Below are 12,683 nucleotides of genomic sequence, written 5' to 3'. Positions count from 1 at the left end.
AAATGCAATATTTATCTGAACAGCCTTTATGAAAGCTGACAAAACATGAAAAGTCACAGAGCATTTTTATACCAGCTAGTCACTAATTTGCATATTTAACTAACTTTCTGAATTAGCTATAGGGTCATCAGAATGGAAGGATTCTACAAAAGTTTATGAAACCTACGATGTACAGGGGTTTCACTAAGTTTTTAAGTAGGGGCTAAAATAAGTAGGCGGCTTGCAGTTGCGTAGCTAAGAAGCAGTTGGGAGGGGGGGGGGTTGAGGGTCCAGGGGGGTTCCCCCTTCTGGCCGGAAGCCCTGGAAAATCAGCTAAAAAATTCACTTTTTACAGCTCGCTCACAGTCACTTGAAATTATGGTATTTTCAGGAGTAGCCAACTGTGTTCCAGGACAATTTGTGTTCATATCATAAAAGCCATTTTCCTTGGAGATTAAATATGATAATTCACAATTAAAAATGATGAAAATGGGGTAATGTTGGAAACTAAAATCTAGAAGTAACTTGACAATATTGCTCTGTAAAGTAAGAACCTTGATGTATGGTATGCAGGCTAGTCAGAGACACAGACTTAGAGACACAAGTAGAACACATGTACTGGTGAAATATCCCCTGAATTTTCTGGTATAGGGGAAAATCCCCCCTGTTGATGCCATCCTGGATGAAACACTGTGATATTTTAAACAGAGAAAATGAGAAATTTTTCATTATTGTACTATGTTGTGCTTTAAATTAAGAACCCTGACGTTGGGTATGAAAATAGATGAATGGAGAACCTTAATACTAATGATAGGGAGGTAAAAATGATAATTTATTCATAATTATTAAAAATGATTATGTTGACCATATTTCATAAATAGAAGCAAAGTAAGAACCTTGATATGGGATATGAAAATTTGTACGTTCAGAAGCTCACCTAAATGATTTAACTTGCCACCAGGCCGAGTTCTTATTGGCGTGGATAGACCGAAAATCAGTACAGCTGTACGTACACATTGACGCCTAATGCTAGACGTGTTATACAGCCATCGTAGTCGCTCGTCTACTAAACTTTGTTGAATAGTTTGATGCACAGCTTGTGATACTTGTCCGAACCATTTTAGAAGGTAAAAATATTTTAGTGATGAAAGAGTCCCAATTTTCAAAAAAAGTAGCCGGCGAAATTGTGAGAGTAACCGGTCAATTTCGCCGGCTGCCAGCTCTCAGTGAAACCTCTGATATATATTGATGAGATAATTATTGCTAATTAGGAAAGTTCGTTAAATATACAGTTATTAGTTTATCTACAAATGCTAATTTCATGAATATTATAATTATCATAGTATCCAAAATGTACATAGCAAGTTTCATAAATTTTGATAGAGTCAATCCAGATATATATCCCCGATAACCAAAGCTTGTTATATACACAAATTAGTAATAGCTGAAGTAAAAATGCTTAATAACCTCCATTATTATAACCTACTGCCATAACCTATGGGAGTTTGACCGTCCAATAACTTTCCGTATTTTGTATAGTACGCGGAGTCGCGAATACGGGAGATGCGCGACGCGTCTCCCGTAGGGTTTGTAGTAATTTTATTTCAACAATCGCGCGCGTTCAACTCATATCCAGGTGCCGCATCCCTCAAAATTTTACCATAGAATTAGTTTATACGGACGATTAATGGAGGGAGGTGTATAATAATAGGGTTATACACAAAATACGGCCCTGTATGGACTCGGGGCTCAGTGAGTGATGTATTGGACTCGCCTTCGGCTCGTCCAATACGTCACTCACTGAGCCCTCGTCCTCGTCGTATTTGTGAATAACCCTATAATATTGTTATATTATTGTATCTCCAATAAGCAAGTTTTCATAAAGTTTGATGAAATCAATTTAGATAAATATCCCTTATAAGAAAACTTGTCAAATATGCAAATTAGTAATTAGCTGCAGTAAATATGCCACATGACTTTCAATAATGTTCTATTATAGTATCATAGCAAGTTTCATACACTTTGATAGCGTCCATCCAGATATATAATCCTAATGAGAAAAATTCATTGAGTATGCAAATAAGCAATTAACTTGCATGTCATCCCTTATTGTCCTTTCCCTCTGATACATCCTAGTGTGATAAACATTTGTAGCGAATCTCAGCAAATTGTGTGCATCTGTTCTCAATGTACATCCATTTTTTTCTACAATCATTAATTATGCAAATAAGCATAAAATATGCAAGCCATTTTCCCCTAAAACCGATCAGCTCTTGCCATTTGCCAACTGAATATATGTATTAGATTTGATTTGATTCTGATCTGATGAGCTGTTCTTGAAATATCGTGCCAACAGATAAACAGGCACACAGACAGACAGATATCACTGCAACATTAGCTTACATGTGTGAACACGCTGAGCTGAAAAGGAGATCTCTTTTTTAACATCAGTGATCGTTTCAATCTGATCAGCTTTAATATCCAAGCAAAGTAATGTTTGGTTTTTATATCGCTCAGCGTGTGTCATCTGGAGCCTGTCAGGCTTCTGTAATACCCTTCGGCTGGTGCGTTCGTTGTTGACCTTGTCAAAATTAATCCGGTGAGAAAGTGGTGCTTGTTTTGGCACATTAGGCAAACAAACCCATCAGATAATAGACGCACAACAGTCTTACATGTAAACTTCACATAACAGATTGTCGAAGGACAAATACATGACACCGTGAAGAAAAAAGGAAATCTTTGCAAAACAAGTGCTAACATAAGACCAAGACACCAATACGTTAGTACAGTCGGGTGGCTCAGCAAAAATAACGTCACACGGATGACAAAAGTTCTAAATTTGCAACAAAAATTTGCATAATGTGTAGATCAAAAATAGCTATCACTCTAAAGATTTGGGTCACCGAAATTCTCGATGACGTCATAAATTCAAAATGGTCGCCATTATATTGCTTAAAATGTTAAAATATGATTAATACAGGAGGTTTTCAATAATTTTTGTTTAATTGAAACAAAGCCTTTTTTCGACATTTTATTGCTTTTAATTGAAATTGACACACTTCATTACAGACAAACATATAATAAGATATTGTTATTGTGATAAAACCAAAATGGCAACCCAAAATAACAAAATGGCCAATGATGAAGTTCACTATGCTCATTACAAAATTTGTAATAATGATCCATAAACGCAAAATAAAGATAAATGAAACAAAACGTAGCAAATGAGCTCAACAAAAATAACAAACTTTTATGACATTGATTATTTAACAATGGCTTCTGTCTGAAAAATTTAATCGGTATAAAGGAAATGAAGGCAACTTCACAAATCGGTTCTACCTTTCTACATTTAAAGGTATACTGTCACCTGTTCCAATTTTGCCACAGTTATCATGGAAAGAGAAAATCTAACCAATCACAAATTTTAAGCGGGTGGCCGCTTTTTAAAAACAGCGCCCTCACATGAGCATTTTGAGTACGAAGAAACGCCCCTTCGACCATATATAGGTATATTTAGATTACAGGTGACTATACCTTTAATATTGATATGGTATAGTGATTAGATCAATGTGAATTCATGATATCATGGCGAGAAACTAGTGAATCGATAGTGCTTTGACCGTGGTCATGTTACCTTGTTTCCTGAATAAGGTTTCATATTTGTAATTTTGGTCCTTTGCTTTCTTTGTTTGAGCAGCTTTTTTCGTTTGTTGATTTTTTTAGGTCTTGGTTTGTGCGGTAATAGACACGTACCTTTTTGCAACAGTAGTTCTCTTTTTTGAGGATGTGTTTGCATTGAAAAAGGGCGTTTGGTCAGGGTTATATGAATGAACAAATAGAAGACTTCATTTTTTATTGCCTTTGGATACTAGCTTATATTGCTTTTTTGCAGCTTCCATGAATTTATTGAAAAGCATCTTTGCCTTTCGTTTTTTCTCTCGTTTTGCTGTTTGGAAACCAAACACGTAAAAATTGCCGGAGAATACATAAAAACAAACATTAAAAAATGTTATCGTCAAAGCATTAAGCAAAGGCTTGAAATTTATCCCCACTCTAAAGTGCCTATACAGAACACAATTGGAGCTAATTTGGGATAATTGGATGGTGAAGTAATGTCAGTTTAATCTGCAAATGTAAGCACATCTGCTTTTCTTTTTAGGTTATACGCTTGTTTTTATGAGTAATTTGTAAAATTGCAACATTCAGCAAAACAAACATTTGAGAAATTTGAAAAATATTAAAATCCAAACACTAGTATCCCAAATTAGTTGCAATCGTGTTACAGAAAAAAATTCTCGTACGAGATATCAATAAATTCATTCGGATCATAAGATTGTGCAATATCATTAGAAACAAATAAACAATCAGATATCCTTTCAAAGATAGTCCATGTTGGACACTACTAACAACGGAAAACTCGAAATTGTAAAACTATCTCGAAGCAACTAAGATTAATTCTGTTCGAAACCCACATCAGAAGTAACATGACTCGAGCAGAAAACAAATCACAAAAAAGCCCTTCGGTACAGGAAGACGCATAGCAATTGCAAATAGGACAGATTAGGCCTAAAAAATTGATTTGTTTCTGGTCATCGCGCGCATCATTTCAAAAATATGCGCTTCAACCTTTTTTTTTCCTATTTTTCATTTACCCCTATGGAAAAAAGGGAAAATGTATAAATATCCACCAAAAATTGAAAAAAATTGAAAAAAAATAGTGTCGCCGCATCATTTTTGACACATGTCAATGACCAGAAACAAACCCCTTATTTTTTTGGCCTTGGCTGCAAAATGCAAAATATTACTGAAAATCAAAGCAACACTTGGCGACCTTTATTATAAGAAGGAAACGGTACATGGAATCATTAAAACATCTGTGACAACAAAATAATTGACGAGGTGACTTACAGTTTCCTCACTTCCGTAACTAGAATAAAACTTAAAACTCGGTATATCCTGCCAAAAATACACAAAACCCCAGCAGAAGGTACAATCTTTTTCGAACGTCTTATTAGAAGTGGTTGTTCCAGCCCAACAAACCAACTCTTGGAATTTCTAGACTTTGTCATAAAAACCAATCGTCAAAACACAGCCAACATATGTCAAGGACACAAAAACGTCATTAGCAGCGAGAATCAATAAAATATCACAAAACTCCATTCTGGTAACATTAGACGTGGTATCAATGTACAAAAACATGCCACAAAATGAGGCCATAAACTCTGTGAACGTAGCGCTGGACTCTGAAACAGTACCAACATCAAACGCATATGATGTATATTAAAAAACATCATCAAAGTGCACGAAAGCCTAACTGTCGATTATCCTGAAACAACATCTTTTAATTCAACTGAGCTGAGCAAAATATAAACAAATATGTGGATACAGCATGGACTGGAAGAAAATCTTATTAAACTGCAACTTCCGTCAAACATTGGCATTGAAATGTTTCAAAGGCAACATTTTCATGATTAACACAGGAACATAACTGAACTTGTAACATTCAAAATATTTGTCGTGGAATGCAAAACCTTGCACCCTACGTTCAAATTCACATTTGAACATTCCACCAACAAAACATCATACCTTGACCCAGTGGTCTTCAAAGGTCAGAGATGTAATCGGGAGAGATGGCTAGACTTTGAAACCCACATAAAACCAACATATTTATTTAGAAGTTCCTGCCACCCAAACATTACATGCAAAGGATTCATTAAAGGTGAATTCCTCAGATATGTTTGGACATGCAACAACGTGGACCTCATTGTAAAATCTGATCTCAGTTTCTTCACACAACACTTCAAAAAGGAGATTACAAAGAAACGGAATTAGCTATTACAAAAAAGAAGTTAATGCAACAAAACGTAAGCTATACCTCATCGACAAAAAAAGAGTAATGATGTAACAACAAAAGTTGCTTGTTCAGCCTTTGTCCAGTCATCAAAACCAGCCTAATCAAAAAATGTCCTATAAGAAGCTGGAAAATAATGGAGGGCGATCAAACACGGGCCACCGTTTTTTTTTCCATAAAACCATAGCGTATAAAAGGAAGAAAAAAAATAAAAGATAACTTCCTTCAATCAAAAATCAAACAAGAGGAGAGTACAAACGAATGGTCTGAGAAACAATTCACACAACAGTCAGACCACAATATAACGATTTAGCATCTCTCTTTGATGAACAATGGTTACCATCAAAGTAAACATGTGGTAATACAAAACCATTGGAGTGACTGATGAAGGGACCCCACTTTGGCCCAAAACACCATTAGGAGGAATCACAAATATTAAACCCTTTTTCGGGGACAAAAGTCAGATGACCAAGTGGAAGCATTATCGATTCACCGGTTTCTCGCCATGTTTCCCGTTATCATGAAATCCCATTGATCTACTCACTATACTATATAACTCTTACAGGTAGAACTGGTATATAAAGTTGCCTTCATTTTTTTATATCGATTCAATCTTATAAGAGTTTGTTACTTGTGTTGAGCTTATTGGCTACGTTTTGTTACAATCATCTTTTATTTTGAGTTAATGGAATATAAATACCAATTGTACATTACCCCTGCTATCGTTTTGTTACGTAAATCGGCTATAGCACTGCGCCTTCATAATCGGCCAATTTGTATTATTCAATAGCCATTTTGCTTTTTATGACGTCATCATGATGATTGTGTTGCACCAATTATATGTTTTGTCTGTAATTTGGAGTGTTGATTACATTTAAGGCAGCAAAATGTTGAAAACAGGCTTAACTTAACAGTATTTTAACGTTATTACACAGTATAATGGCAGACATTTTGAATTCGGTCGGCCATCTTGGCTTTATGACGCCGTCATAAAAAATTCGTTTGCGACAATTTAATGTTTTATTTGTAATTTAGGATGTTTGTGTCAATTCATAAAATGTTGAAAACTGCCGAAATTAACCGTATTTTAACGTTTTTTTAAGCAATATAATGGCGACCATTTTGCATTTATGACGTCACAGGGCCTTTCCGGTGGCCTAACCTTTCGGAGCAATAGCTTATTTGATCTACACATTTATGCGGACCTCTGTTGCAAATTTGACACTTTTTTCATCTATGTAACGATATTGCTGTTTTTTGTTGCTCCACCTAATATCATAGTCATACGTGTTAAAATAAAATAATAGCGACGAGAAACCTGTGCAGAGACCATGTGCTGTTTTGACGTCCGACCTCTCTTCAAATTTCGCAGAGTCGATTTCTTTATCGAACTGTGATATTAGCAATAATGTTTTATTCTTGTATCCCAGAGCCTGTGTCCTCTTGAATCTGTCAGGCCTCTGTAATACCCTTGCTGGTGCGTTCGTTGTTGTCTTTGTCAAAGCTCATCCGGGGATTATCTGGTGACAGTGTTCATAGTTTAGTAACGTACCCTTGCTTGCTTTGGCGCATTAGGCAAACAATCTTGTCATGTAATAGACGCAACACAGTCATAAAAGTTCTCATAAGATTGTCAAAGGACAAATACATGACACAGTGAAGAGAAAAGGAAATCTTTGAAAAAACCTGCTCACATAATACCAAGACACCAAAGGGTTAGTGGTATAAATCTTTATTGACAATACATATCATAGTCAAACGTATTAAAATAAAATAATAGCAACAAGAAACCTGTGCTATTGTTTTGACTACGTCTGACCTCTTTCTGGACAATGTTTCAAATTTCGCAGAGTTGATTTCTTTATCGAACTGGTATAAGCTCTAGACCTACACCTGACAATATTGGCAACTTTGTAATTTGGATGGTATGTCTGGTTCCCGCATTGCCAATGGTTCAACGCAAACCACTGCATCTTGCTTTAGAAAAATGTAATACAACGGTCATTACTAATCTTTATCATATACCTAGATTCACGTACCCATGTAAACCTACGGGAAAAGGCGCTCTTACAGGTGTGTAAAAGTTGCCGTATCACGCCCAGGCACACTTTGCCCAAATAAGGTAATGTGCGCGCTTTTTCGAACTTTTTCGTTGTCGTTGCTACGCGCGTTGCTAACCACGTACATTCCATTCGAAAGCACGTCAGCGCGAGATTCGAACCCGTTTCTCTGCGCTTCGCTCGTAGTTTTGAAGCAAATTGTAGACAGTTCGAATCATATTCCGATCAAAATTGGTTTAAACAAGTGCTTGATAGTCTCCTGTCAATGTTTTGCTGAGAAAGTGTATTTTAACGAGCAGGATCAACTACTCATCTGTGCTGTCCCGTCGGTAGCTCTCAGCACACGATTTTTAATTCTCGCGTGAGTTGACCGTTCGTTCTCGCGAGAGTAGGCTTGTTTCAAAATGGCGGCGCCTGGTGATGACCGAACCGGGCCTTAAAAAGTGATCGAAAATAGTTATTTTGAACCAAATTTCACACTTTCTTTGAAACAGAGATTCTTTTGTCGGAAATACACATAGTCTAGTAAGATTTATGGTAGATTATATCTTTAGTTTCACGCAGTCCGTGTAAAAGTATTCAAAATGGCTGCCTCCATGGAAGTGCTCTTTTTTCAATTTCGTAGGTATATAGAGATTCCATTCTAAATTTCTTGTACACGCGTTAGTCTTAATTCGGCCGCTGTCGCTGCGCTCGCTATTAAAGCTTTTAGAAACATAAATTTGTGTTGTTGCAAAGATTTACTTGCCCTTATCCTGCCAGACAATATCACTTTCTCATATCTGCTAAGTCAAGATATAGTTGTATTATTGAGCCAAAAGCTCGGTAATTTTAACTATACTTGGCATGGCATGTACAACAGGTTTAGTCAGTAAAAACCATTGTACATTATCTATGATAAAGGGACATATAATGTGCCTTGACATGATGGTGATTTGAACTTGGCAAATGAGGCTTTTGTTGTGACTTGGCTAGTAGAGGCCAGACGTGATTTGATCTTCGATATATCACCAAGTGACACTATTTTCAGCATTAGATTTTCAAAAATGCAGCATCAGGAGGGAAATTCCTCCTCCTGGCCTCATCGAGTATTAGTCTTGTCAAATTCTTCAAATCCACTTGCTTGTAAAACATGAGTTAGTTTAGGTTTTCAACTTTATACACACTTAATTTACTTTAAGCTGCCCTTTTGTTCTATAAAAAAAATAATTCTTTAACAGTCATAGAATATACAAGAGGCGTAAGCTTATATGTTTTCACAATAACAAAACAAGAATCTGATGTTAGTATGATGTTTAAGTATAACCATAACGTTTGCACAGGCTTAGTGCCTGACTCATTCGCACCAATTGTAAGGTCTGATAACGCATTTGAATAACACACATACCTGTCATACATACATACATACATACATACATACATACATACATACATACATACATACATACATAGATACATACATACTAAACCAAACTTACCTATGTATCCTACTATTGACATGAAAATGGCTGCCACGGCAACGCATTAACAGATTTCAGTGGCTCGTTATCTGAATTTGTTCAATACACATTAAGAGACATCTGAGAAAAGTTTGGTGCTTTTATCATTAATTGCACAATACATTTGCTATGGCGCACCACTATATCCATTAACCTCAAAAACAACCAAGACAATGAAGTTCAGAGAGCTAGTTCCAAGCCTTGGTTTGTGGGCGAGAGGGGACGTGACAAGGGGAACTGTCAAAGCGCGTCGGGCACGTAATCGGCGTAAATCGACAATAATTTGTATGTGATGCATTACCGACTGCTATGACATATAATCCTATTACTGTAAAAAAGTGCAATATGTGAAAACTGTAAGTTATTTAACCTCAGACGTAACCCAGATGACGCGTTAATAAATTACAGAGAGATAGTACCACACCGTGGTTGTGGTTTAGCGGGGATATTTGGAAACCGTCAAAGAGCGTCACACACATCATCATCTAGTCTTGGTTCAAGTTTATGATTTGTGAATGTTCGAGTGGGGTGAAGGCGATGATGTATGTTGTGTTTTTTATGTGAAACGCGTGAGTGGGGTGAACTTGATGAGTCGGGTGGACGCTATACAGGGGAGCTTCTCCCCTGCCTACAGGGGAGTTTCTCCCGGATGTAAATCCGGCAGAAACCAACTCACTACTGCGCAGACTACAAGGTAACGTGTTAAGACGCAAGGAAATGTGGACTACCAAATTCCAAATAGGTTTGTATGAAATAGGAGAGACACAATAGAAAGTATTACAAGTAATTTTTAAAATTTATTTTTTTAATTTAGCGACTTGAACCAACATGTTAAAACTGTAAGTTTAGGTAGAATGCACCTCGGGACAGACATTCGGACTCCCAAACCTTTACTATTTTTCCTGATCTACCTCTTGTGGGGCTTCATTTCAAAGTTCTTGGCGTAAAAAAACTTTTCAGCTTCTTAGTTTTTCGAAAATCAAATTAATTTTATTTTTCTCCATAGAGTTAACACAGGGGTGGCGCCATTTTTAATTTCAGATATCGGTAAATCTTGGGTAATTTGTTTCTCTGCCGCAAAAATTTGCACGGTGACCCCCTATTTTTATTCTTGATTTTGAAAGAGGATAGGTGAAAGATTCATTTAGGAAAATTTGGGCGAGAGTTTAACTTTTTCATTTCCGAGGCTCATACTACCTTAACAAAAATACAAAGTAAAACACGGGTATGTAAACGCGACCTTTCTCCTTCCATAATGGTAAGAATGTTCACAAGAAAGGTTTTATGTAGAGGCAAATGTTTTACTTAGTACAGAGATGACAAGTTAAGGTGCCTGAATTGGACTTGCATGAAATTGTGAAATCACTCTGATGACAATCTGGTCAAATTTAAATGCGGACATATGATAAGTGTCACGTATTGTGAGCTATTTACTGTCAATATGTGAAGTCCTCGCCTCTTACGAGGTTCAATCTGAAGCGGATGCGAAGGAAGAAGCAATGAGGATGCATGTCCAATAAGAACCAAAGTATCTAAGTTTTAATCAGGCTGCCCCGAAAAATGCACTTAAAAATTAAGGGAGGATTTCTAGTAACCTTAATTGTCACAAGTTTGCACTTCCCTGCCATTTTGTAGAGTTTGAAGCTACACCCGATGTTTCCGTTAACACTTAATTCATATTCAAAAGATCATCTGCTAGCAACCAGGGATCAATGTAAGCTGCAGATATAGAATGGCACACCACCGTACTTGCAGTGGATGTTTGCTCTTTGACATCGCATCACATTGATCAGAATCCATGAGTGCAGCTATGAGACAATGCCAATGATTATCCAACATATGTTGTAGTTTTGTGTCAAAGAGGGTCAATTTTACTGTTCCTTTATGTTAGCTCCAATTTGTCACTGATCAGTTGCCGTCTGTTTATACTGCCTGTCCGTAGGAATGTACACACACGAAGGTGAGTATGTATGTATGTATGTATGTCTGTCTGTCTGTCTGCTGTCTGTCTGTCTGTATGTATGTATGTATGTATGTATGTATGTATGTATGTATGTATGTATGTATGTATATCTGTGTATCTATCTATCTATCTATCTATCTATCTATCTATCTATCTATCTATCTATCTATCTATCTATCTATCTATGCATGTGTCATGTACATGCATGTATCTGTGTACGTGCCTCTGTGTGCTTGTATTTCTACTGCGAACACCTAGCTCCGTCATGGGTTTGATGCAGGATGTATGAGAGTCTGTGCTGATCCTAAAATATGTATATCTGCAGAAGGGGAACTGATAAGACATATATCTATACCACAGGCCGAACAAGGGAATTTATTTGCTGGGCGTAGGTGACCACTATTCCAATGCCAGAAGTGGAAGTGGTCTCTTACCGTAAGGTCTTCTGTCATATCTTGCCGCCTATCAATAATTTTGCTCTTCTTCACGATAAGTTGTGCAGATTTCACACATTTACACATACTGTAAGGAGTGGCAAGAGTATGAAATCTCAGCGAAATCACCGACCTGAAATCTAATGAAAATGAATCAACGCGGAAAATACTTTTGGCTTCAATTTGTCAATACATTCCTTTGAATATTTGTATCACTGCGACATTGGCACAGTTCTTATTAATTAGAATTATTAATTAGAATTATGATTGACACTGAAAGAATCCCGTTTTATATGTTTTATGTAGAGTTTAATACACCAGTTTCTACCTACTATAAATATTCAAAAATATACATCACTTACTGTGAAATATTGTAAATGAAATTGCATTTGGTTTTGATTTCTTATCGAAACTAAATATTCCTGGCAAATGACAAAAATAACAGGCAAGGATGGTTTTGCTATCAACTATAGTGCTGTACCACCGCGTCATCTAGCAACTAGGTGAGACGTGCAACATACATGTTTGGGTTATGTAATAATTAAACTTATAGGCTATGTCATACTAGTATTCAAGCTTTGTCATTTTCGGTCAACAAAGCTCCGAAACCTCATACAAGATTGCTTTAAAATTGTCTTAACACCTTCAAAGAAACAACGATTTTATATTTTGATAGCTATGTAAATTTGCCAAACGAAATCTAACTTCATTCAATTGTTGTGCTCGATACGATTGGCCAATGGCGACCATGCTTACAATAGCCAATACCTGACCCATTCAGTGAGCGCGTAGCCAGCGGTAGAACTGGGGCAGGGAACCAGAATAGTAAATTAAATCTTTTTTAGAAACACTCCATTTTGATTTCTTTCGTTTGTTTTGCAGTGCCCTTGTTTTGTT

This window comes from Ptychodera flava, chromosome 5 (genome assembly GCF_041260155.1).
Source record: "Ptychodera flava strain L36383 chromosome 5, AS_Pfla_20210202, whole genome shotgun sequence".
In the NCBI taxonomy this organism is placed as follows: Eukaryota; Metazoa; Hemichordata; class Enteropneusta; family Ptychoderidae; genus Ptychodera; species Ptychodera flava.
The sequence above is the reverse complement of the archived record's forward strand: the minus strand, read 5'-3'. Positions refer to the sequence as shown.